A 27,718-nucleotide genomic window follows, 5' to 3' on the forward strand; every position below is an offset into this window, starting at 1 on the left:
AATTCAAAACAAGAGCAACATCAAACACGCAACTCCAAACTCTTAACTGATTCCTCTTAGTTGCTTACATCGGCGTTTTAATTTTGTGTGATAGTTGGAATATCCCCAACGCATATGGGTGCTATGGCCACAGACATTATCTTTTATGGCTTAAGGATGACAACGAGGAATGATAATGGATGAATAAGCCTACATTTTAATTTTGTTGTATTGCTTTTGTTTTGTATCAAGTTCATTATTATTTTATAGTACTGATTTTAACCGCTTGTGGACAAATAATGTATTTCATAGCATTAAATATATTTGTTCATTCATATAGTATGTATACATTGATAACAATAACAACAAGAATAACAGAATATAGCATGATTAAAATTACTACATGCAGCTATATAAAAAATCTATTAGTCACTAATTAAATTGGAAAATAAAGTATGAAAATTGATTTCAACGTCCTGACTGAGATACTGGATATGAGAAAGACGTAGTGTGTTTGTAAAGTTTAAGTGACTTATTTTGTGTGAAATAAACAATACAGGTTTTCTTTATCCATTTTGAAACTGATGCTTCATATGATAAATGTGGCTAAACAATATCTTGAGGGTATACAAATTATACAAATGTCCAGTTGAACAGTATCTTGGGTCTAATATGATATACACAAGTGTTGCTGAGCAATATATGGGGTCTAGTATGATATACACAAGTGTTGCTGAGCAATATCCTAGATATAGTACGATATATACAAAGATGTGGTTGAACAATATCCTAGATCTAGTGGAATATACACAGATGTGGTTCAACAATATCCTAGCTCTAGCAGAATATACACAGATGTGCTTGAACAATATCCTAGATCTAGTAGAATATACACAGGTGTGGTTGAACAATATCCTAAATCTAGAATATACTGGAATATAGATCTAGTGGAATATAGTGGTTGAACAAATATAGCGGAATATACATGTGGTTGAACAATATCCTAGATCTAGTGGAATATACACAGATGTGGTTGAACAATATCCTAGATCTAGCGGAATATACACAGGTGTGGTTAAACAATATCCTAGATCTAGTAGAATATACACAGATGTGTTTGAACAATATCCTAAATCTAGCAGAATATACACAGGTGTGGTTGAACAATATTCTAGATCTAGTAGAATATATACAGATGCGGTTGAACAATATCCTAGATCTAGTAGATTATATCGAGTACATTCTCTTTTTATTTTGCGGCAGTTTCATTGAAAAATAATCAGTATTGGTTATAGTATTAAGTAAACACTTTCAGTATATATGTTTAAATTAACTGATTCCTGACGTGATCTGTCTCAAATAGTACGTGAATATGCATACTTGTGTTGATAGATATATTTCTTTTATTATTATTTTTAATTTTTACTTTATAAGTCAAATGAATGTGCAATTTTTTCAACTCGTTGTGTCTGTAAATTGATTTTATTTTTATTGAATGCAATAATATAGCGTAATTTTCAAGCCACATTTACGAAAGAATTATAACACTGCTGCTTGCAACGCTTCCTGTTATATACGATTATCACATATACTAGTCCAAGAACCAGATAAATACGTTTTTACACTGTTTGAGTCAGTCTCGTTACCATGACAACATTATTCCAAAAATATCATGAAACTGTAGTCATATTCCCAAGATGTATTGACCGTCAGCGTTGAAAATACTGGAGAACCAATAGACAGTAATATAGCCGAAATATGTGAGCAAAGAAGCAGAAAATAACAGCACATTTGTATCGTTCTTGTTCAAGATAATACGTTCTTAACTTCTCGGTTTGTGTACACAGCAGCCAGGCATAGCCAATTGGTTAGGATGCTTGACTTGCAATCTGAAGATCGTGGGTTTGAATCCCCATGCTACCCCTTTCAGCCATGGGGGACGTTATTTATGAGACGGTAACATCCCCTATTCGTTGGTAAAAGTGTATCCTACGGGTTATTAGAGGGTGGTGATGACTAGCTACCTCTCTGTCACTGCTAAATTATGGACGACTAGCGCAGGTAGCCTGTGTGTAGCTTTACTCTGGTTGATTTATACATTCTCTCGGGTGTATCTTTCCACCTAACCTTAAATGCCTATCAAAAACATTATCCTACTGTTTTAAATGTATATGATATATATATAAAGAGAGAGAGAGGGATATTCACGTGTGTGGGTGAATCTGCAACCAACTTACACGTGAAGAATGGTCTATGTGAAATATCCAACAGATTTATAAATTATCTAATATGAGCTTATACTAAAGCTAAGCTCACTCACATCTATCGTAGAGTTCAGATGTTTTCTGTTTAATTTATAGATGCATGTCAGCCCTACCTACTTTCTGTAACTGAATTTATAAGGTAGTTTGGTTTTGTTCCCTCTGAATTTCGCGCAAAGCTACCCGACGACTATCTGCGTTAGTCGTCCCTAATTTAGCAGTGTAAGACTAGAAGAAAGGCAGCTAGTCATCACCACCCACAGCCAACTCTTGGGCTACTTTTTTACCCACAAATAGTGTGGTTGACCATCGCATTATAACGTCCCCGCGGCTAAACGGGCGAGTATGTTTGATGTGAAGGGGATTCAAACCCGCGACCCTCGGATTAGGAGTCGAGTTCCTTAATCACCTGGCCATGCCGGGCCTTGTGTGAAGCAGTAATATAAAAAGGCTTATATGTATATATATATATACTTAATATTAAGTCTTGTTTGTTTTTCTTTAGTAGTAAAGCTTACACATAACTTAAAAGGCATTCAAAACGATTTCTCGAAATAGTACAAGTTCTCTCGCCTGTACTGGTGTATTATGTGTGTACGTTTTCTTATAGCAAAGCCACATCGGATTATCTGCTGAGCCCATCGAGGGGAATCGAACTCCTAATTTTAGTGTTTTAAATACGTATAGGCTTACCGCTGTACAAGCGGGGGGCGATATATTAAGGCGCAGCAGTTCTCAGATTTTAATAACCTTTAGACCCCTTTAAAAGATTTTCGCAGACCCTCTAACATATAAGCGTTTTTTGTTCTGAAAGAAAAAGATTCTTTGTATATCACGAGTAGTATTCCGCAATTAAAATTTTAATTCACATAGATTTGATTTTATGAAAATATATTTATTGTATAAATCATATTTTAAAAACATTTTTAAGAAATTTTGGATATGGCTCGGAGACCCCAGTTTGAGAAGCTCTGTTCTAGATTGATTAAAGCACTGAAGAAAGTGATTTAATGTTTATTATATCTAAGGTTCTTTCTACGTTTAAATATAAACCATATTCCATATAACGTTTTCTTACAAGACATCCCTTAAGCAGAGATTTTATTGAAATTTAATGTTTCACCATGATCATCAGAATAGTATATAATTGGCGAAAACAATGTTCAATGCGTCTATTTTTAGCATTATGTGTTATCGGGATTCAGTTGGTTATGTAGTCGTTTGTTTGTGTTTTAGATTTCAGTTACAGTATTTTTATTTACGCACAGCTGTCCATAATTTCGAGAGACTAGAGGTAAGGTAGCTAGCTAGTAAATAGCACTAATCTCTAATGCTTGAACTTTTCTTTTCTATCCAAATAAGGGGATTTGACCAATCCCCTTGTGCCGCATAAATGGCACCAAAATGCGGAACGTGATTTCGTGGCTATATGACGTGAAGCATGAACCCTCAAATCTACAATTAGGGAACGCTGACCACTAGGCCATGTCTAGCTCATTAACTACGTCATAGAGTAGACATTAAGTACAGTTTTCTCTGGTTCGTAATATTTTTATGTTAACAAAGATCTCTAATTTGTAGTATAAAATGGCCATATACTGAGTAATAAACTGAAACATTTTTACTTGTCCACTACACAGAAATTTTACTTTACCGAACGAAGCTCTTGTTAGAACAAGCATAAAAGCGTTAAAATACTAAAAGATGCTACTAGTAAACAGCTAAGACTAAAATCGTGTTAAAACAGTTTTGCTAGATAGAGTAGGAAAGTTGAAAAACGAGTTATATATATATGTACACTGTGGGATTGAGAGCTTTATCTGCTTTTATAGCGTAACGTTTTGTTTTTTCACACATGATACTTGTAATTAGGGATTTAATGTGATAATCCGTGTATCCTTACCTATATGCTGTTCTACTTCACCAAACTAGAGTAATGCTGCTGGAATTGGTTTATTTGTTTTGAATTTCGCTCAAAGCTACACGAGAGCTATCTTCGCTAGCCGTTTCTAATTTAACAGTGTAAGACTAGAGGGAAGGCAAGTGGTCATCACCGCCCACTGTCAACTCTTGGGCTACTCTTTTACCAACGAACAGTGGAATTCACCATAACATTATAACGCCCCACGGCTGAAAGGGCGAACATGTTTGGTGTTATGAGGATTCGAACCCGCGGCCCTCAAAATACGAGTTCAGTGTCTTAACCGCCTGGCCATGTCGAGCCAATGTTAGAACTACCATATTCGTATATATGAGACATACCATACAGAATATGAATATATTATATTATTTCAGTATTCAAATCAGCAAACAACATAACAAACACATCCGACATAAATTCCCGGTTTAACGGAATATATCAGAGCTATATTTTGGCAATGTTTGGCCTCGTAGGTAGTTTGATGTGACCAAAAAATTATTGATGTTCAGAAAGGTATGTAGCAACTCTTTCCGATACAAAACTTCCGTACAATCAGATCATTGAGATGTGTTTAAATTGGTAATTTAGAACCTCCATTACGAAGAAATCCTATGCTTTTAATGGTTTTGGAAAAGAAGATAACATGAATCAAGTTAGGGTCACGGAACCATTTAAAAATGGACATGAAATAAGTCATATTCCAGCCATGGTAAACAAAACATGACATCTTGTAAGAAATCAGAATTGATGAACACAGGGATTTGTGACAAAGTCCATTTACGGATACCAGGTAACATAAACAATAAAAATTTTCGCTTAGAAAAGAAACATAAGTAAGATGCACATAAGTTGTTTCGATAATATATTACAAGAATGAAATAGGTATTCATGATATGCCTTATGAAAACATGCAGGTCAAGTAATCAGATGCAGCGCCTGTGGAATTATGGGTGATCGGACTGTAGAAACGGACGCTGTGAAACTGTCATCCTCGTATGCTTCATTGCTTATGAATAGCAATCAGGGAGCAGTGTTGTGCTTTCGACATGGCAACCTTACAATAGAGTCTTTTATACGGGCCCAGCATGGCCAGGTGGTTAAGGCACTCGACTCGTAATTTGAGGGTCACGGGTTCGAATCCTCGTCACCCCAAACATCCTCGCCCTTTCAACTGTGGGGCATTATATATATTCGTTGGTAAAGAGTAGCCCAAAAGTTGGCGGTGGGTGGTGATGACTATCTGCCTTCCCTCTAGTCTTACACTGCTAAATTAGGGACGGCTAGCGCAGATAGCCGTCATGTAGCTTTGCGCGAAATTCAAAACAAACAAACAAATGTTTGCCCGATAAAACACGACCTGACGTGGTAAGACTACAAAATCGTTTTAACATAACGTACTCTATCTTTGTATAATCTTTGCTCTGGCCTTGAAAAATGTGGTATTAAGTGAATGTTCTCATAAATAAGTATGCTATAAAATAAATAACTTTATAACTAATTACAAAACCGTAATTCTACATGGTTCCATAAATTCACGAATAATTATAATGCTCAATACTTATCTTATTATCAGATCATAATCATCTGTGTAGTTTTCGGTTAATTAATTGTTTGACGTTAAGCACAAAGAAACACAATGGGCTATTTGTACTCTGCCCATCACGGGTATCGAAACCCAAATTCTAGATATATAAGTCCACAGACATATTGTTGGGCTAGGGGTGTGCTCAGGTGATTATTTTTAAAAAATTACATTGATATCTCAATTAATAAGCAACAGGTAATATTTCTATACAACATCATGCATGTTTCTGTGTGTATACATAATACTGAGAACACTGAAAGACTTGGCTTGTATTTTTTCTTATGTTTCTGGCCTTATGTTACCCATCTCTTTCTGGCCTTGTAATCTGCAAAGCTGTTTTATAACGTTTTAGATATTATCAAACATAATTTAATAGTAATTTTACACGTTCTTTCATTTCCTTTGCTTCTTATCAAGCATAAAGTTACACTGGGCTATCTGTACCTTGTCCACCACGGGTATCGCAACCCAGTTTCTAGCGTTGTAAGTTCAGAGACATTCGCGCTATGCCTCTGGTGGGCACTTGTTCCCATCAATTTCAAGTTTCGGTTAACCTTTTATTACTTTTTAAAACTCGGTTTAGATAGGCGTCTATTGTTCTGATGTTTGGAAAAATCTATAGAAAATGTATATTTGTTATGCAGAAAAATAAATAATAATTTGTAAATTTGACAAACTGAAAGTGTTTTCTCATATTAACGCTAATTATGTACTTAATAAACAGATAATACTAGAGTGTATTATATAATATAGGAAGGTTAAATATACTTGGTGGAAGAAGCATCTGAAAAGGTAGGGCTGGAAAATGGATATACTGTTTATTATACTGAACTTCAGTTTGCAAGTTTCACAAGTGGAAGAATTGGAATAAAGGAAAAATTCACTAACAGATTCTTTATGTTCAGCATCCAATGATAGTTGCTCCAGTTGAAACATAACTAGAAAAAGAACAGATTGCTAAAATCAAAATATTATGAGTGGGTAAGTAAAACTTATATCCCGAAGTTGACGTTTTACTTTCCACAATTTTTTTTACAAACAGAATAAAAACTTAAAACATTCAGATTCAAATTTACTACTATTTTGCGAATAAAAAATCGATTATTTCCTGCGCATTAAAAAGTAGCCATAAACTCAAAGAGATTACATATAATTGGCCACACTATGGCTCAGCGGTAAGTCTCACAACTTACAACGCTAACATTTGGATTTCGATACGTGTGGGATGCAGAGCACAGATAACCCATTGTGTAGCTTTGTACTTGATAAAAAGTAAAACAAATAAAACAGAGTGTAAAAATATCATTCCATCATGTTTTATAATGTTTAACATTAAAACATTATAAAACAGCTTCTCAGACTACGAGGCCAAATATAAATTGGTAGCTCCGTAGTAGCAAAGTGTCTACAGACTTCAACGCTAGAATCTGGGCTTCGATACTCGTGGTGGGCAGAGCAATGGTACCCCGTTATGTTGCTTTGTGCTTAGCTTCAAACAAACAAATAAATGAGTAACAGATATAAAAAAATGTGCTATAATAAACATCACTAGTTATCGTATCGATTAACTCATCAAAAGATTACGGAAATTTCTATTGCAGTAGCTTACAATTGACAATAATACTTATGTCAGGTTTTATATATATATTATTTATATTAGGTGTCTGTGACTTCTTAAAAATAACTTTTAACAATAAGCAAACAGCACACAGTCCACTAGTTTTAAAATAATATATTACAACAAGTCAAACGTATATACAAATGTTCCCTACACTGCTGATTATCACAGCTGTATCCAAAGCATTAAATAAATATATCTTTTACGTCAAATTCCACACAGACTTGTTCACTTACTTTAGAATATAATTTGACTAAACAAATTATTTCTCTCTATTCCATTATTACAATACAATCTGTGATACCTTCAATTTACAATTTGCTACTACGCAATCTTTATAGCTAAACTCACAATTACGCAGGCTACATCCAGCTACCTATCTCGAACTAAATTTTCAGCAGAAGCCTAGAAGATTCCACATAATACTAGATATTATGATGGAATAATACTCAATTAAATCAATGAGAAAAACTCAGTAGTAACTTTATGTAATAATACAACAATCACCAATTCATAGATAATGAACTATACAGTATATTATTCGTAAACAGTTACGTAAACAAAGTTGTGATAAGGTATCTTCAAAAAAAATTTAATAACATAAAATGTGTTCGATACAAGTTAACAGTTAACTCGTCAAAAGATCACAGAAGTTGTTGTAGTTAAAATTTCATGATAGTGCGCAAACGTGTTGATTGAACAAATGGTATTAATGAATGAGAAAAATTATTTCGCCATATTCGTATGTCTGAGCTTCCTAACTAAAATTGTATTTCATCGCAGATCAGAGATTACCAAAACATGGGGATGTTACGTTAACGTAATTCAACAGCAAAGAAATGGTTAGTTGAAATGACTTACTATAGAGATCAGTTTTTTGAAATGTTTAAAGTAATACAATTAACACTCCTACGAAAAGACGTTTCTAGTCCTGATTTCTCCAAGCCCGTTCCCCTGGCTGTGGTTTCGCTAGATAGTAGATAGAGACAGTGGGAATCTCGTTAATCCATTCATTAATGGATTTAAATGGCAATTTCATTTAAATACAAAATTATTAGCCTAATATTAATAACCTTTCAAGTTGCTCTGGGGCCTATTAGGCCCCACTTTTCGTAGGAGTGTTAATTCAATTCAACTACTAAACAGATCTTTTGATACAGTTTTTCATAATATGTTGTTAAATGAAAATTATGAACAAAAATAGCCTTTTAAAATAGTGGGTATTCTAGTGTGCATTATGCAAAATTAAATGGCGGGGCCTATTTAAGAAGTGTCTTCAAGTATGAATGCCCATGGATATCAAGGTATCTTACACAAATGTGTAATAAAACCCAGGATGAAAGTCTTTTGGTTTAAGCAGCTCAATAACCATTGCAACGATATATGTACAACACATGGTTAGTTTCCACGCAACGTTATGAACGTGTTAACACGTGCTACCCAGAGCTTACATCTTAACCCAAAGAGCATCTTTGTTTCTGTGAATTATTTCTGAACATTAGAACAAGGACTATCATCTGCACTGCATTATAATAATGATCACTAGGACTATTATCTGTACTGTATTATATCAATGATCACTAGGACCACCATCTGCACTGTATTATAATAATGATCACTAGAACCACTATCTGTACTGCTATATAATAGTGAATCACTAGGACCACCATCTGTACCTGTATTATAATAATGATCACTAAGACTATCACCTCCACTGCATTATAATAATGATCACTAGAACTATCATCTGCACTGCATTATAATGATAATCACTAGGATCTCTATCTGTAGTGCTTTATAATAATGATCCTTAGGACCACTATTTGTACTGTATTATAATAACGATCACTTGTAACACCATCTGTACTGTATTATAATGGTGATCATTATCTCATTTCTTGATATCTTCTGGTTGTAGTGTAAGGATGTTGTTTTTTCTCATGCGTTGCTCAGGTTATGTTCCTTTAGTCACGACTTGAACTGTCATTTATTGAACAATTCGTTTAGTCATTGATCTTCCTGCAGTGGTGTTAGAACTAAGTGGGTTAATTACAGTTCACGTTATCTAGCAACATAATTTGACCTAGTTCACTAATGTTTACTTGCTGTTGAGGGATGATTTTAAAACCATTCTGGAGGCTGGAATGCTAAATCACTGGAACATTTTCCTTATCACTGGAAAAGATATACTTATAAACCTATTTCATGTCCTTTATCCTGTTTTGAAACTTCCCACGACCGACTGCAAGCAGTAGCTAGTAATTAAAACATGAGTGTTCTGGTCTGGGACACCCTCGTCTGTTCCTAACTGAATTTGAGTTTGACTTAACTCTGCATAGGAGACTATTAAAATGATATTATATCTGATACACTGTGTGTGTTTCTACCACTGTAGAGATCATAATTGTTTGAACAGCTTGTGACATGGGCTTTTTTGTAACGAAAAACATTTCATTACAGCATTCAGGTTACCATTACATCGTTTATAAAAGGTTTTGTTTGAAGTGTTTTTTTGTGATTGGTGAATATGTTACGTGGGGGTTAAATACGTACTTTGGTATGCATATAAAACCTTACTAAAAAAGTTATTATGAAAAAATAATAAATATATTATGTTTGCAAATTTTCAGTTTATTAACCCATTGACTGCTGATTCGCCGTATAGGTTACGTCCGCTTCCGGCAGTTGAATGCGAGAATACTTTATGTGGTGTACGGTTTATAAAAATTCCGCGTTTATAAAAAAACAGCTGCAGTCAATGAATTTAAAATTTTTCAATTTAACTAAACGTATGCTAAGTTACAATAAATTGTATTTTAGACCTAAATTGTTTTGATTGTAATTTATATTTTATGTAACACTGTTCATGACACCCTCCTACCTTTTGTAACACGTCACAATACAGGCTTATTTACCATTTTCCCTCATATCGACCGACTGCAATTTTTGAATGGTTTCCAAATGATTGTATAATTCACAATCTGTTGTCATTTTTTGCTATTGTCACCAATCAGTTCTATGCTTAAACACTATATCTCTCACAAAATCAGTATTTGTAACAAAAACTGCAACTAGAATGCACCCGTCACAAGTTGTCTTGGTAACAACGTCCAGTAGCTGAATGTTCGTAACAAAATGTCTGGATCCGCTATGTATCGTCACGTAGACATCTCACCACCAGTAGCTGAATGTTCGTAACAAAATGTCTGGATCCGCTATGTATCGTCACGTAGACATCTCACCACCAGTAGCTGAATGTTCGTAACAAAATGTCTGGATCCGCTATGTATCGTCACGTAGACATCTCACCACCAGTAGCTGAATGTTCGTAACAAAATGTCTGGATCCGCTATGTATAGTCACGTAGACATCTCACCACCAGTAGCTGAATGTTCGTAACAAAATGTCTGGATCCGCTATGTATAGTCACGTAGACATCTCACCACCAGTAGCTGAATGTTCGTAACAAAATGTCTGGATCCGCTATGTATAGTCACGTAGACATCTCACCAAATAATAAACACATATTTCATCATGAAGCTTGTGCCTAACTACCTATGGATGTTGAAATTAAACAGCAAATGTATATAAAAATATTATTTATAATTTCGTAATTTCTGGATACCAGTTTCGTTTGCTTATTAATAAGTACGCATCCACATAATGGTTTATATTTTCAATGGCTAACAAGACTATCAAAACCTGGTTTTTAGCTTGATAAGCATTCAGACTTATCGTTCGACTGCCATAGACTTCTGGGTTCAATATGATAATGAAATTAATGTCTATATCGTCGAAGTGTTATATCTATACATAGTTTTAATTTAACAACACTTTGCATGAAAAAAGCTGTTAGAGTTTTAACCTAAGTAGTTTATTCATCTATTTTCTTGAATATCTTTAAAATCATTAATGATAATAATATAAAGAAGCTTTACGATATTGTATGTGCAATAACTCGTGTTTGTTTTCGATATTAAGCTTATAATGCTCTGTTCCTTTGAATGCAAATTATTCATCAAATGTAGTAAACCTCTATAATGAAAGCATGTGTACAAACAGGACTAGTACCACAGCTATATTTCCTATACATTAAGTTTTAGATATTTTATTTTTATAGTCACTACACTAATAAATACCTTAACATCAGTTATATAGATTGTTAGGTCAGAAATAGAATAATACCAGAAATTCTCCTCGCTATGTTAATAACTATCTTAACATCAGTTGTATGTTGTTAGATTACAAATAGAACAGTAACTGATATTTTCCTAAGTATGTTAATAACTATCTTCACATCAGTTATATATTATTATGCTAGAAATGGAACAGTAGCTGATATTCTCCTCAGTGTATTCTTTACTATCAGATATATAATTTTAGGTTAGAAATAGAGCAGTAACTAATATTCCCGTTTTTTTATTTAGATTTCGAGATAAACTTAGGTAAACTGTTATTCGGCACCAAAGCTATTGTTGTTGTTTTTGTTTTGAATTAAGCACAAAGCTTACACAATAGGCTATCTGTGCTCTGTCCACCAGGGGTATCGAAACCCGGTTTTTAGCGTTGTAAGTCTACAGATGTACCGCTGAGCCACTGGGGGGCAAAAGAGTGTGTGTGTTTTCATATAGCAAAACCATATCGGGTTATCTGCTGAGTCCACCGAAGGGAATCGAACCCCTGATATTAGGGTTCTAAGTACGTAGACTTACCGCTGTTCTAGCAGCGGACAGCCAAAGCTATTACTACGTATCGAAAGAACACCAAACATATGCTGTTAGGTTAGGAAAAGTAGCACCTGATATTCGTGCTCTTTGTTTAATTTTGAATAAATACCGAATTTTCATTCAAAGTTTACGAACTTTTATCATTCACTAATAACTGCTTATGACTGTTTAACACGGTAATAACTTCACAGTTTTGTATAGTGCTTATTATATAAGATCTTATGTTTCGATACCTCTAGGTTTATTCTAACATCATGAGTAGCTTTGTGCGAAATTCATAAAACAAACAAACAAATTCTACCATCTAATTTTGGAAAGTAGAGTCAGTGTGTTGTTGTGTGTTACCGAAATTGGGCTCATTAATTTGAAGTTATATTACCTATAATATATTATAGCTGTCCCATCTTCCAATCACCTTCAATTATTTGTTTTTAATGACTAATTTAATTTCTTCACCTTTTTTGTCTAAAGTAAATATATATTTTTTACAAGTGGAGGCCGAATGGCATGGTGTTTTAAGTACAGGACGTTACGGGTTAGAGCACCCGCATTTGTTCTTCCTTTCAAACTTAAATTAAATTTTATACGTTTGTCTTATAAATATGTATTAAATTTTCATTTGGGATACTTAGAAGCTTACGCGATCATCTAAGTGTCATCAATAGTAACTGGTTTCATAACTGCGTACTGATTACCAATTATTTTAATATACGTTTCAGCTATTAATCATCTGTTACCTTCAGGGGAGTCCTGAAAAAACGTTTGCACGGTGGCAGAGGCTAGAATTCGATCTTGGGCCTTCTTGTTATTTTATCGTAAGAACTTGTATTATAATTATTATATTTAATATAGTTCGAATAAAAGATAATTATAACACATATCTCTCCAGACAGTACTCATTTTACGTTCCTTCTATATTATGTCTTATTTTCAACACATTCGAAATTCTATCAGTCTCTACTGAATGATCTTATATATGCATTGCTCTGCCAAAAGTAGAATTTGAGAGAGATAGATGAGCGATAACATTCCTAGTAGGTATAGTACAGCTTTTGGCTTGGGTAACTAGCACTATTTTACAAGGCACGCTTTGAGCTAATAAAATTTGTCTAAAGATTTTTTTCAATTACTGCATCAAAATTTTATCCAGTTATTGGCAGTTAGAGGGTTGTAATATAGCCCAATGAATTTTTTTCGAATGTTCTCAAATATCTTTTATTAGGTAACAATCTGGACTCTATACATGCTATTCCCAAAGGACTATATCGTTACGTTGAAACTTGGCGAAGATGATATAGACTTTCAAACCATGTGCATCATCTTACCGGAATTACATAATTAGACTGTTGACCAGGAAACATTATTGCAATCCTGGGAAATTTTCATTTCAGACTTCTTGACGTTAATGAGCGATGAAACATGTAACATTTGTCCCATGTCAAATAGAGAGATGTGCATTTTCACTATTTGAAGTGTTCATTTCTTTTTTTCTTGCATTTTACTAATCTATAAATTGTTTGTTCTTGAATTCGCCACCTTCACGACATCTCATATTTTAAGCAAAGGTTCGACTTTACTAATCTACCTGTCTGGAATGTTTGCTTTCATATTTACAGAGCTCTCTTGTAGAAAAAGAACAAAAATAAACATATCACGTGACCAGACGTGTGCAGGAACTTCTGGGGGAGCAGTGCACAAAAGGCCCTAGTATTAAAAACGATGTGAAGCTATTATTGACTTTATATACTCCCCAATCTACAACGTATCTACGTATCCATTCGTTATGTTTGCGATTTTGTGTGCAATATATCTACTGATATTTCTTTTTGCATAGCGTTTGAAATTTACTCTTAAACGTTTGCAGTTCGTGATAATGGTAATTTCTCCAGTCATAGTATACAGCAATGAATCAAGTGTGTGTTTTTGTTGGCCAGTTTTTAATACTAACCCTAAAAATGTACAATACGTGTATTACGATATTTAAAAACAAATAAGTAAATTATTTTGTAGCTTTTATAACTACTGAGTGGAAAAATACAGAAGCCAAATAATCGGTTTCTGAACCTACAAGGTTGTTTGAATCACATTTTGTTCCAATTTTATTTTATTTATATCTAGAGTTAATGACGCTTTCAACAAGTGCGTGAAGACAGCTAGTATATTTATCATACACGAAGTTCATTTTCAAACGTAGCATAAAAGTTACTACAACACAAAAAGGTCGTTCGTTTCATCAACACGCGAAATGTTTCAGTATCAGCTTGTACTTTTCAACACTCTTTCGTTCGATATTTTACCCTTTTTTTCGTGTCGTTTATAAATAAGCATTTAATCATCATTCTTTCTGAGTTACTTCTGAGATGCGAAAACCTAACACGTTCAGTGCTTATATATATCTGCCTCTATAAAATAGCAGCTGCACAAACAAATGTGTAATAATGAAAACAAATTGTAAAAGGCCTAGCACTACAACAATCCCCCTACTATGTGATCATTTTATGTATTATATCAACGTCTAGGACTAGAAATTGGCAGAGTATAACCAAATAAATGCGTATAATTAAGGAGCATACATGTTCGGTAACTTTCACTACGTTCTAAAACCGTTTGGATAAGTTAAGAATATACATTTTTCAGTGTATCCCAGTATTTCTTTGTTAACTTTGTGTTAAATCATCGTTATCTCCTAAAGGAAGCTACGAGTCACAACTATATTTTAGTGTTATTGAAGACCTGAAAATAAGGGTTACCATTTCGTTACCACCTCGAGATGTTTTGTTGTTGTTTTTTTAAGTTTGTAAATCTTTCGCTCACCCTCTAGTGATTCACCTTGAGGCATTGCGACTCATTTGTGTATGGAATTAGTCGGCTATCTGTGCTGTGACCACAGCAGTTGTAGAAACCCGGTTTTTAACATCATTTTTCCACAAACACTGCGCTGAGCCACCAGCTAGGGATGAGTAGTTAGTTCGTCAATGCTTAATTTGTTTTGTTATACACATTCTAAGCTAACCTTGACAATATTTGTCGAACTAAAGTGAAATCATTATCGTTTGGCCTTTTTAGTTTTAAAGTGCACGAAAAAGTTGTATAGCTTAGATTATCTATAAAGAACGTAATAAAATAAGTTATGTATTTTTAAGTATTATGAGATTATATAGTAAAGTAAGGTAGTTATGATGTTAAAAATGTTTTGATATTAACATCTCATAACATCCTAAAAAATTATGCAAATTTTATGATGAAAAAAGTAGATAAATCACAACGTAGTAAATTCAAATAACCCAAGCTTTCCCTACTTTACGATTAAAGTATGTGTATGTTTATATATATCTGTGTGTATGTGTCTCAGCAGGATATATCACAATAATTCCAAGTTATATGAAAGGATTATTAATTATTTTTACATGAGCACCTAACTAGCTAAATAGTTAATGTCAACTCCCGCTTCATCATCAAAGAGTGGTGGTACTCTGAATTTTCTGATAAAAATAATTTCCACTTTTTATCAATGTGAATTTCAACTTTTTCATTGTAAAACAGCTGAAATATATATGTGTTATATTTCTTACATGCTTAAAAGAGCCTTAAAATAAGCTTTAAATCCATATCTGTCTATCATTTTGTAAAACTTAACCTGATTATTTAAATAGCGTATAAATGGTAGATAGCTTTTAATTATAATAAATACAAAGTAATGAATGTGGGATATCACAGTACGAATTTTAAGTACGCTTTTGATGGAAATAATCTTAATAGTGTTTTGGAAGAAAATAGTTTGGTATTCTGGTTTATCAGTCTCTTAAGCCATTTAAGCAATGTGTTGTTACTAATGGCGGATAAAATATGATTTTAAGTTATGTGTATAGAAACATTGAATATAAGTCCAAAGATATTATAATGCCATTGTATAGGTCGTTGGTTAAACCACATTAAGGTAGTTGTGTATAGTTTTCGGCTCCTTACCTCATAAAGGACATTGAAATTTTGGAAAAGGTTCAGATGAGGTCTAATAGGATGGTACCTAAAGTGGAAAGGTTATCATACGAGGATAGGTTAAGATTTTTGAACTTATTTTCTTTAGGAAAAAAGAAGAAGTAAGAGTTAGAGGTGACTTGACTGAGTTCTTTACGATTGTTAAGGGAATCTGTATTGTTGAAGCATGATTCTTTTTCGCATTTAATGGTGCGTATGGGAAGAATCAAAGGTAAAAATAAATTTTTTACAGGAAAGAAGTCATCTTCAGACGAAACAGCATTACTGTTTTAACAACATAATTGACCTCTGGAACTGGTTGTCTTTGGATATAATGGATACAGTTAATCCAAGTGAATTTTTAAGGGTTTCCAAGGTTGACACATATTTGAATGACAATGGCTGGCTTTCAGTGTTTAGAATAATTTTGTTTCATTTAATGGATAGGACAGCCTAGATGAACCAAGAGGTTTCTTGCTGTTCTTTATTAATATTATGTTATGTTAAATAGAACATAAAAATAGACAGAATACATATTTAGAGAAATAAAATTGGTTCTTTATAAAGAGGATTGAAAACTTTAATACCATGGTTTCATTTCGCTTGCTATAAAATTTGTAGAGAAGTAAAAGTTAATAAGGAAACAAGGGAAATTCGATTGAGTTGTTTAAGAATTAAGTGATTTTGAAAGAAAATTTTGGTTTGTTTTGAATTTCGCGCAAAGCTACACGAGGGCTATTTTCGCTAGCCGTCCCTGATTTTTAATTTAGAAGGATAATTACCACCCACCGCCAATATTGGGCTACATTTTTACCAACGAATAGTAGGATTGACTGTTACATTATAACGCCCCCACAGCTGGGAGGGCGAGCATGTTTAGCGCGACTCGGGCGCGAACCCGCGACCCTCGGATTGCGAAGCGCACGCCTTAACGCGCTAGGCCATGCCAGGCCGGCAAGATGGGTTAAGACGTTCGACTCGTAATCTGAGGGACGTGGGTTCGAATCCCCGTCACACCAAACATGCTTGCCCTTTCAGCCATGGGGGGCGTTATTATGTAACGGTCAATCCCACTATTCGTTGGTAAAAGAGTAGACCAAGAGTTAGCGGAGGTTGGTGATGACTAACTGCCCTACCCCTAGTCTTAAACTGCTAAATTAGGGAGGGCTAGTGCATATAGCCCTCGATTAGCTTTGCGAGAAATTATCATAAATTGCTATCATTGTTTTTCAGAGTTTTTCTCATGCCAGGGAAGTAATGAAAATTTAACATTTCTCTACTCTCGATCCTGACGACTTCATTAGACTTTGTCCCCCGCTAGTAAAGCGGTAAGTCTACGGATTTACAAAGTTAAAATCAGGGGTTCGATTCCCTTTGGTAGACTCAGCAGATAGCCCGATGTGGCTTTACTATAAGAAAACACACACACTCTACGTTTAATTCATCACCAACACAGTGTTTGTAATACATAGAACTTTATTTTATATCCTATGAAAAAATTGTATCGTAACTTATTTCAACGTTTTAATTAAAGGTGGGTATATTATACACTCATAGTTTTCACTTCAGGTCTCTGTTTTTACTAACATGAGTATGTTTTAGTCTTCCAATAAATATTAACAATTAATCATTAGATACATTTTATCACACGTTACTGATACATTAATTATCAAAATACAGGAGAGCATACATAAATAATACTAGTCATATATGTTTGATATCAGTGATAAAAAATAAACAATAACATTTTATAATATAATTTTCAACTTATGCTACACGTAAACAGCTACAGATATTTGTTCCAACGTTCTTTGTTTTGGTTTACACTGACATAAAAGACTTCAGTTTTTTCTAAATAATGTTAAAATACCGGAATTCTAGTGTCAAACATATAGTTTCATTTACTTTCATGTATAATTACATTTGATTCGTAGCAACCTACTATTCTGACGTTATTGTCTCAAAGAAAATAGTATCATACTGACACGACTAATGGCTAATTCTGATGTAAGATCCCTCTGTAGCTAGACGAATCGGCGATAACTTCGAACACACTCTTTCAATTAAACGCAACGATAAAACTGTATCAAATACATCAGCAACTTGGTAACATTTATTATGATGTTACTAAAATACACCATTTATAGAAACGTGTTTTTCACTGATATTTGTTAACAGTGAACAGATATAGAAATAATATGTATATGTGTCTAAATTCCAAAGAGGCTCCTCTGAGTGCGTCAACTGACGCATATTATAAGAACACTACACAACATAAAATACACATCTGCTTTCAATCACATACATGGATTCTTTTTCAGTTACGCCGTTTCTGGGTCATAGGTCAACGAACATTCTACACTTTATAGACACCAAACGTTAAGAACGAAAAAAAAAACTTGGAGTGTATTTACATAACTATTTGGAGAAAATATAAAAATTTATGTAACTTATCAGCATGTTAGAAATAGCGATAATACCACTTAAAGAGGAAAATTCAGATCGCCATAGAATCATAATTTATTTCTTAAGTTTGGATGGAAATTTTCCATTGGCAGAGAAAGACGTATCTTATCGTCTGTGTGCACCGTGATTTTCTAGAACTATGCAAAATATAATTTATTTTGCACTTAAAATTCAAACACTGTGTGATCAACTAATCTGGTGCACCAGATTCTTAATGATTCCTAACACAAACAATACAGATCCATGAACAATAACTGGTTATTATATATGTGTTATCGCACCGTTTTTTGTTTCTTTAGCGGCGTTTAACTTTGTTTTAAGTATTATTAGATCAACTGAAAAATAACCGGACCTACCACATTTATGAAACTCTATTTAAAAGAGTGCTAAGAAGTGCGTAATTAGCTGATGTTTTGTTTCCTCTTAAGCATAACGCTATATAATGGACTATCTGTGCCGTCTACGGGTATCGAAACCAGGTTTCTAGCATTACAAGTGAGCAGACTTTCCGCTGGGCTGTTTTATTCCAAAATTATGTTATTTATATGGCTTCTTTTTAATTGTTTTGTGATAATGCATTTGCGTCTAGAAAATTTGCGATCTTCCTTAACTACAGAAATTTAGAGTGAGTAACAACCATGATAAAATGGCTATAAAAAAGCCGTGATAAAATGATACATTGTTATATAAAGATAGAAGATAAAGCTATCGCCAAAAATGGATACGATGAAAAACATGGTATAAAATTAACATAGAATGTTTAAAACTTTGCAAGCTATTAACTCAGTAAATATTAATAATCGAACAAAATAACTTCATTAAAAGCATTCATTTTACACATGCGATCTTTCCACGTCCCATCGATACAGGAAGCACTGAACTGAACACTTTTAAAAAACACCTGGGAGGTTGCATAGTCTTAATGTGACTTACTGTATGTTTATAGAACTTTATTTCAAAATGCTTTAAATCTAACTTTTAACTGCGGCAAGGAGTATTTCATGATGTTAAATTTGTGTACTGACCACTCTTAATTCTATTCTCCACTAAATAAACCCTATCAGTGCTCGACAAGTTATGAAATATTATTAACTAATCATTATTGTTTCAGAAAATTAAATGCAAACTGTACAACCAACTCTTAATAACTAAATTTTACTAATAAATCCATCCCCAGTGGCACAGCGGTATACCTGCTGACTCACAGTCTTAGAAATCGGGATTCGATACCTGTGGTGGGCAAAGTACAAATAGTCCAATGTGCAGTTTTGTGCTTAACTGCAGACAAACAAACAGATAACTTTTAAACTTGTTTATTTGTTGTTAAGCATAAGGCTACACAAATAGGCTAACTGTAACAATATAAGCCCTCTGACCTGCAGCTGAGCGACCAGAGAGTGAAATGCAAGAACAAATGTATGGTTATTTTAACACGAGTCTAATTTGTTTCTTGGTTGTTAAGAACAAAGCTGCACAACGGGTTATCTTTGCTCTGTCCATTGCATGGATTTAAAACCGAATTGTAGCGTTTTAACTTCCAAGCTTACCGCTAAGTCATCAAGGGAGAAGAGGAAAGCTCAGTTATTTCGATATTCACGCGTTATGCGCCTAACCAGCATTATTCAAAGTTCTTTATACAGTGTACGTCGTGTAGCCATCCATAAAAATATATAAACTCGTGCATTGCTGTTCTAATGTCCTTCCTATTGCTTCATAACTTATATTTCAAAAAAATTTATTAAAGTATATATATATATATATATATATATAACCAAATTTCTCTCTGACAACCTGCTTAATTTCCAGTAAACTAAAATAGAACTTCCGGCTTAGACTAGTAGATGATAAATGCATGCTATAGTCAAAAGTAATAACATTAATATTAAAATAAACTTCAGTAGTTGACTTGCATGTTTCATGCTAAAGAACTGTCTGTCATTTCCCATAAAAATGTGAAAAAACACCGGTAACAGTCATGAATAAAAACATGCCAATTTCAACTGCTACACTCATTAAAATATTGGAAAAATTGTGATTTATAATTCATGATTATTCGTGCAAATTTTAATATTTTTTTGAGATAACTAACATATTTCTTTCACTATAAGTTGACAAATTAACGAATAGATAAAAGATTTTTGTCACTAATAGTTTTTCATTCAGAAAATAATGTCGCAAGTCCTGGTATCGAAAGATTTTTCTATAAATTAACAACTGCATAAAATTGGAATATTTTATCTTTTCAACTTGTCACTCCTGTAGTTTAATGTTTTTACGATACAAAATCCTTTTCAAGTGCACCTTACCACACACAGGTGACTCAGCGAGAAGCATAAGGGTATATAATGCTAAAATTCATGTTTGGACAGAACAAAGATAATCAGTGGCGATTAAGAAGAAACAAAAGCTTTTGAAGTGTTTTTATTTAAGTTAACCAGTCAATATCTGAAACGTAATAAAAATTACACAAAATTCAAATTTCAACAATAGTCTCTACAGCTGTAACATCAGTCTTTGAAATGTAATGAAAAACGTTATATTCAATAGCACCCTCACATTTCTGCCAAAGTGATTTATGTACTTCCGATGATTTATATTAACTAAATATGTGACATTAGTGCACACTTTTAGTTTGGAAGATCTATAAGTAAATCATGATTATAAAGAGTCTAATTGGTTTTCACATTCCTACCATCGTCTAATGATAATAACTTTTGTGGAGGACAAAGGTGCTTGTGATCGTTTATTGTTCCGTTAGTAATTAACTGCAATATTTTGTATGTTCACAAATTTATAAAGCTGTATACTGATTAAAAGTAAAACGGTATCGATTTCATGACTTCACAAGTAAATGAATATCGGTTTCACGACTTCAAAAGTAAAATATTATCAATTTCATGACTTCAAACGCTTACAAGTAAAGCCGTAGCTAATTCATAACTTATAAGTAAGACGGTACCGGTTTCATGACCTCACAAGTAACATGGTATCAGTTTAATTACTCTAGGTTTACATTTTAAATTCCTGGAACTGATTCAGAATTAAAAGTAATTTGTACAATATTATGACATATTTAAAACAATAAGTTACAATCAAGCAGCTTTAAAATGATTTAAAATAACCTAGCGCTGAAAGATAAGTAAAAATTCTAGGCTTCAAGTGTTTTTTTGAGGGGGAAAATCGTTAGAAGTAAACTTCTAGCATCATATAAAATTTGGGAAATTAAGAAATTCCGTATAGAATTTACCTTCTTTTATACACTTTTCTCTTCATTCCTCTATTAATGTGTGTGTTTTTCTTATAGCAAAACCACATAGGGTTTTCTGCTGAGCCCACCGAAGGGAGTCGAACCGTTGGTTTTAGCGTTGTAAATCCGTAGACTTACTGCTGTACTAGCGGGGGGGGGGGGCTGTATTAATTAATGTTAATTTATTATCAGAACAGCTGCCTACATAGATCCAAACTAAAGTCCAACCCGGGAAGGCCCGGCACGCTCAACCCGTAATCTGAAGGTCGCGGGTTTGATTTCCTGTCGCCCCAAACATGCTCGTCCTTTCAACCGTGTTGGATAAAGTTTCTATCGATCCCACTATTTGTTTGTAAAATAATAGCCCAAAAGTTGACAATGGGTGGTGATGACTAGCTAGCTGCCTTCCCTCTAGTCTTACACTGTTAAATTAGGGATGGCTAGCGCAGATAGCCCTTGTGTAGCTTTTCACGAAAATTCAAAACAAACGAACCAATCCGCTAATAAACATAGCTCATTGGATGTATTTTCTTACTCTTTTACTATGAACATTAGAGTACATTGTTTCATCAGTTGGGTGTACTCATTTTCAACATTATTTCCGGCCGTATTCCTACTTTTTTGTTGTTGTTGTTGCTTCATACAACAAAAAGTTTGACTTTGTAATTTGAGAACTTGACTTTTCTCTTTTTTTTTCTCTGCCCCCCGCTAGTACAGCGGTATGTCTCCGAATTTACAACGCTAAAATCAGCGGTTCGATTCCCCTTGTTGGGCTGAGCAGATAGCCCTTTGTGGCTTTGCTATACGAAAAACACACACACACACAAACACACACTTTTTTTCTATCATTTAATTATTTCAAACATCTTTTGATTACAATTCATGTCAGTAGAATATCTCAGACAGTAATATAAAACTAAAACAAAAAACTTCTTTGTGCTTATGTTTGAACATTAGCCCATAACACTTTTTCTAGCACGCTTCAAGCCCATGACGCTTCTATAGCTTACGTGAAACTGACATTAATTATAGCAATCTTTAGTAATCACGAAATCCGTTTTTTTCTTTATATATGTATTTATAGTTGTAAAATATACACTCTGTTTAACGTTCTTTTAAATGTATTCACCTTAGTTCCGGTAAAAAGTAACTTAAAGTTCGTTATTTTCATTTAAATTAAGTCATAGTGAAAGTACAAAGAAAGTATAAGAATGATTGTTCATACACTTCTGTTCTTTTTTTGTATATGAAAACAATTCATTCTTAAGCGCTTATGAAAGATATTATGTTAGAAACAACACAGTTCTACAATTGTTAATAAATCTATTTCGTGTAAATTACTGCGGTTAAGTCTTCTAGTAGTTCACCAGAATGTTACAAGAAATTATAATGCTAAAATCTGAGGTTCATTTCCTCGCAGTAAACAAAGCTCATACAACCCTTTATGTAGCATTGTGCCAAAAACAAACAAATCAATAAATAATCTCTTGGTTAAATATTTTTGGTTTTATTTATTCAAATATTCTAGGTTAAAAGTGTTTTTGAAAGGTGACGGCAATTCTTCATAATATTCAGGTATGCCAGAGAATGACTTTGTTAAAACAATAGAATTACAGCTCGATCTCCGGGAAAATATACAAAAATACAACACATAGTACTTAGATGTCTTTGTTTCGTAGTGCACACTAAAATGGAAATTTATTTAAGGACTTTTTAATTGAAAATACATATATATACACTTTTATCATTCTAACTATACTGCAAAAATAAACTAAATGGATAATCTCAATTATTTAAAGTATGGTCATGACATAACAAAGCTGATATGAGAAATTAGTTTTTTAATTACCTAATTGTTTTCCAATTGCAACATTTAATAACCGGGTGTGTTATTTCAAAATCAAGTTGTTAATAAGTTTGTTTGTTTAAGATTGAGCACAAAACTACACAACAGACTACCTGTGCTCTGCTTACCACGGGTATGGAAACCCGGTTTTACGAGTGTGAGTCCGCAGACATACCACTGTGCCATCGGGAAGCAGTTATTGATAAAATCTTCTGAAAGAAATTAATGTCCACCACACTATATATATTATATCCAATGTCGATGAGGTCTTTCACCTTGTACTGGCCAGCTGGGACAGTAAACGCATAACAGTGGTTGAGGGATTATTTATACCATGAAACTACTTGAACGATAATTGTTTCGGTGTAAACTGGATTAAGTTGGTAATATGTATTTCTATCCATTTTATTTGAGTCACTATAATTAGTACAAAGACGTTTTTCACTATATTATTTATTTTTAAAGTTTTAACATCATGTATTGTTAATTATTTTTTTAAAATTAACCTACTGATTATTAGAAGAATTCTCTCGCCCAGTTTAATCTCCGATAACACTGTGAAGTACATATTCATGTAACACGGCTATATGTTATAGAAACCAACGTGTCGTCTCACTCATTTAGAATATCATTGGACAAATGAAAGCTGACCAATCAAAGCAAACTAGTGAAGATGACTACAAAAATCTCAAAAGCTCGTTGGTAGAATGTGATCGCTTCCAAATTAATGACGTATTGATCGAGCATCTATCTGGACAAGACAAACTGTCATTTACAACACATGTAGACGAGTGTTATATGTCGATTCTCTCTATCTTCTTCTGAAGTCGTGGCGTATCTGCTCCGAAACTTACTCAGATGTTCTCAGAAACCGCTAGACGTTGGTAAATGTACACAGGGATACAAAAACAAATTTCGTAATATCAATCGGTATGTCAGATGCTCATTGAGGCGCATATCACTCACAGAAAGACACAACGCTGATCATCTGCAATGGTGCCTAGAACATGTTAGTGAACCAACGAGCGTGAAGGAATATTCGCTCTCATAAATAAGTAACGTTTCGCCTTGCCGTTTTTAACAGAAACTTACTCAGTTAGAGGAGTATGAAAATATATTCAGCCGCATTTTGATATAAGAACGTGATGCCTAAGCCGGTAGGGAAAATAAGTTGTAAAAAGAACGAAAAAATTTTGGCGAACGTATCGACCTCTGTATTCGACAGAATTGTACCATGAATTACAAGCGTTGTATGACCACAAATTATTACACTTTGTAGTACCAAATACTAGTACTATTAGACTGGTTTCAACCTAATGGATGGTAACGCCTAAAAAATTAGGTTTCCACATTCCTTCTAGAAGATTGGTCTGCAAACTCACTAGACATCAATTCAGATATTTGTGTATGGGATGTTCTTCAGAGACACATTAAGTGCCTTTAGACGGTAGAAATGGTTCTATCCGAATAGTTATTGAGGGAGCCTCAGAAGTTTATTGATAATATTGCCAGGATGTTATTGCTCCATATTGAAGCGAAATGTCAGTAATTGTAAAGACATAAGGCCACTTTTCCTATATGTTAATTCACAAGCGTTTCAGATCACACAGCGGATTATCAGGTTCATAATTTTAACTCAAGATCTCTTCTTCAACCAGAAGCGAAGTGGTGTTTTAGAGTGGCAGGGCAAGGTATAAGGAATTCTGATAATTATTTGTTGGGAGGTGATGTGTGCACCATTGGAAAGTCCAAAATGTATTATATCTAAAATCCAATTCATATGATGGCAACATATTTCAGCCGCGAGTTATGAGGAGTCGAAGAGACATGGGGTTTTGGAGCGGCTGCAACATCTTAGGAGTAATGTTCACGCAAACAAATTGATTGGTGTTTTATAATTCTCTAATAAAATTACGCAACTTTTTTTTCCATGCCTTTTTGAAGTTGGAGATCTTGTTCTTAATTTTGTGATATGGCGAAAGGCTACTAGTATTATCACAATTTTTCTTGTCACCACCAAACCTATTTTTGAGTGTCGCCACGACATATCTGATTTAGGTACATAGATTTGGCTGTACAAGAATTGTAAAAAATGACCATTGTGATCGAGTATACATTGCCTTTACAAGTTGTTAGTCGAATACCTTGGATCTCCCAGTGGGACAGCGTTAATTTTACAGATTTACAATTTTAAAATACGGAGTTCCATTCCCTGCGGTGGACACAGAAGATAGCCCAATGTAGCTTTGCTTTGAAACAAACAAACGAAAGCGTTCTGCCCTTTAAGCGAAACTTGTTTCTTGCCCTTTTTCAAAATACCCAGAAAATGAAAATAGTTATAGTACTGATATCTCTGTTATATTTTACTCAAAGTATCTATTGCTTGATAGACATTTTTCTCGGTCCCCGACAATAGTCTTAAAGTGAACCTTACACAAAAGGAGATTCATTTGAAGACTGAAGATACTGCTCACATCCTGTTTATAGCTTGATCAGTTTGATAAATATTTTGTGAGCAACTTATAGCACGTTAGACTCTTTATGTTGGATCAGGTGGTACAACACATGAGGTAGTGTTGAAAATACCATCGGTATATTACAAATTAGTAAAAAAAACAAAGACAAGAGCATACATGGAGATATATTTAACACATGACTTCTTACTTTGTTAAAATGTTTTTCGTTTCCACACAGAAAAAAGAAATCATTTATAGGATTATAATAGTAAACTGACATTTAACCGTCATGGTACAACTTCCAAAGTTTAACTGGAAGTATCTATTTGGAAGTAAGCTTTTATTATGAACACAAGGAGCTAGATTAAGTCGTCTATAAGTCCAGCATGATCAGGTGGTTAGGGCGCTCGACTCGTAATCTGAGAGTTATGGATTCAAATCTCCATCACACCAAATATAATCGTCCTTTCAACCGTGGATGCGTTATAATGTGACAGTCAATACCATTATTCATCGGTAAAAGAGTAATCCAAGAGATGGCGATGGGTGGTGATGACTAGCTGCCTTCCTGCTAGTTTTACACTGCTAAATTAGAAACGACTGAGGCAAATAACCCTCGTGTAGCTTTGCGCGAAATGAAAAAACAACCAACCAAACAGGCCGTCTATATAGTTTCATATAAGAGCATGCAGTTTTCATTTATTTTCATTTAATCAGTTGGCAATGCTCTCTCCAGATAGACTTTATTTCGTATTGGTTTTATTAATTGTTTGTTGCTGTGACAATATTTATAATTGAAAGCAGTTATTTAAAAATATTTATTTTTTGGGATTTTACCAATTGTTCAGACTCTAATTTCTTCACATTTCTTCTAGAATTTAAAAGATACCTTAATTACACATATTCTTACATATTTTTATTGCGATGAGAAAGTTGCAGGTTTTATAAATGTTGGTAAATTCGCGAGGTTTCTTCCCATCAATAAACATACATTTTCTATGTAAAAAGTGCAAATATTTTTTCTTGGTTATTTGAACCCGTGCAAAAAAGACTTTTCTCTTTACTTCATTTGATACGCCCCCTAGTGGTACAGTGGTATGTCTGCGGACATAAAACGCGTGAATCCGGTTTTCGATACCCGGAGTTGCACAGAGCACAAATAGCCCATTGCGTTGTTTTATGCTTAACTTTAAGCAAACAAACAAATCATTTCGACGCAATAACAAAGTCTCTATTAGAAAAAAATATTTGCTTTGGGAGTTTATTTTCTCTCTGTTTATATATTTACATATACACTTTTAACTTTGCTGTTTTACTTCAACTTGTTGGTTCACTGTTTACATTACAGAAAAACAGTATTGTTTCCTAAACAATGGATATGAACAAAAGGCACATGTAAATATACTTTATTATACATTTTGTATAACAACATATTAAAAGTACATCAAAAGTTTTTGAAAAGGTATAAAGTTAGGTCGTAGAGTAATGTTATAAATTATTTATTGGTGGTATTAAGTTTATCGGGATCTGTGGTTACATTTCTTTTGTATTTTTCAACATATTCTGTATTTATAAACGTACTGGTGCAATAAAGATACTAATTTGTCTACAAATGCTTTGCGAATCTCTTTTAGTTT

The 27,718-nt window shown here is 33.7% G+C and overlaps 2 long non-coding RNA genes across 4 annotated transcripts in view; one reads left to right on the plus strand and one right to left on the minus strand.

Moving 5' to 3' along the window:
- Positions 1–27,718, plus strand: part of LOC143232066 (uncharacterized) — a 146,981-nt gene that overhangs the window by 74,491 nt on the left and 44,772 nt on the right. The gene's annotated exons all lie outside the window — the stretch shown is intronic.
- The window catches only part of LOC143232067 (uncharacterized), a 65,315-nt gene that overhangs the window by 17,374 nt on the left and 20,223 nt on the right, over positions 1–27,718 (minus strand). Inside the window, exon 3 of one of the 2 annotated variants that reach the window (XR_013017365.1) lies at positions 6,515–6,684. The exons of the other annotated variant lie outside the window; for it this stretch is intronic. This is a non-coding gene — a long non-coding RNA (uncharacterized LOC143232067). The remainder of the gene's footprint in view (positions 1–6,514; positions 6,685–27,718) is intronic. 2 annotated transcript variants of the gene reach the window in all.

This window comes from Tachypleus tridentatus, chromosome 11, assembly GCF_004210375.1.
Source record: "Tachypleus tridentatus isolate NWPU-2018 chromosome 11, ASM421037v1, whole genome shotgun sequence".
NCBI classification, from domain to species: Eukaryota; Metazoa; Arthropoda; class Merostomata; order Xiphosura; family Limulidae; genus Tachypleus; species Tachypleus tridentatus.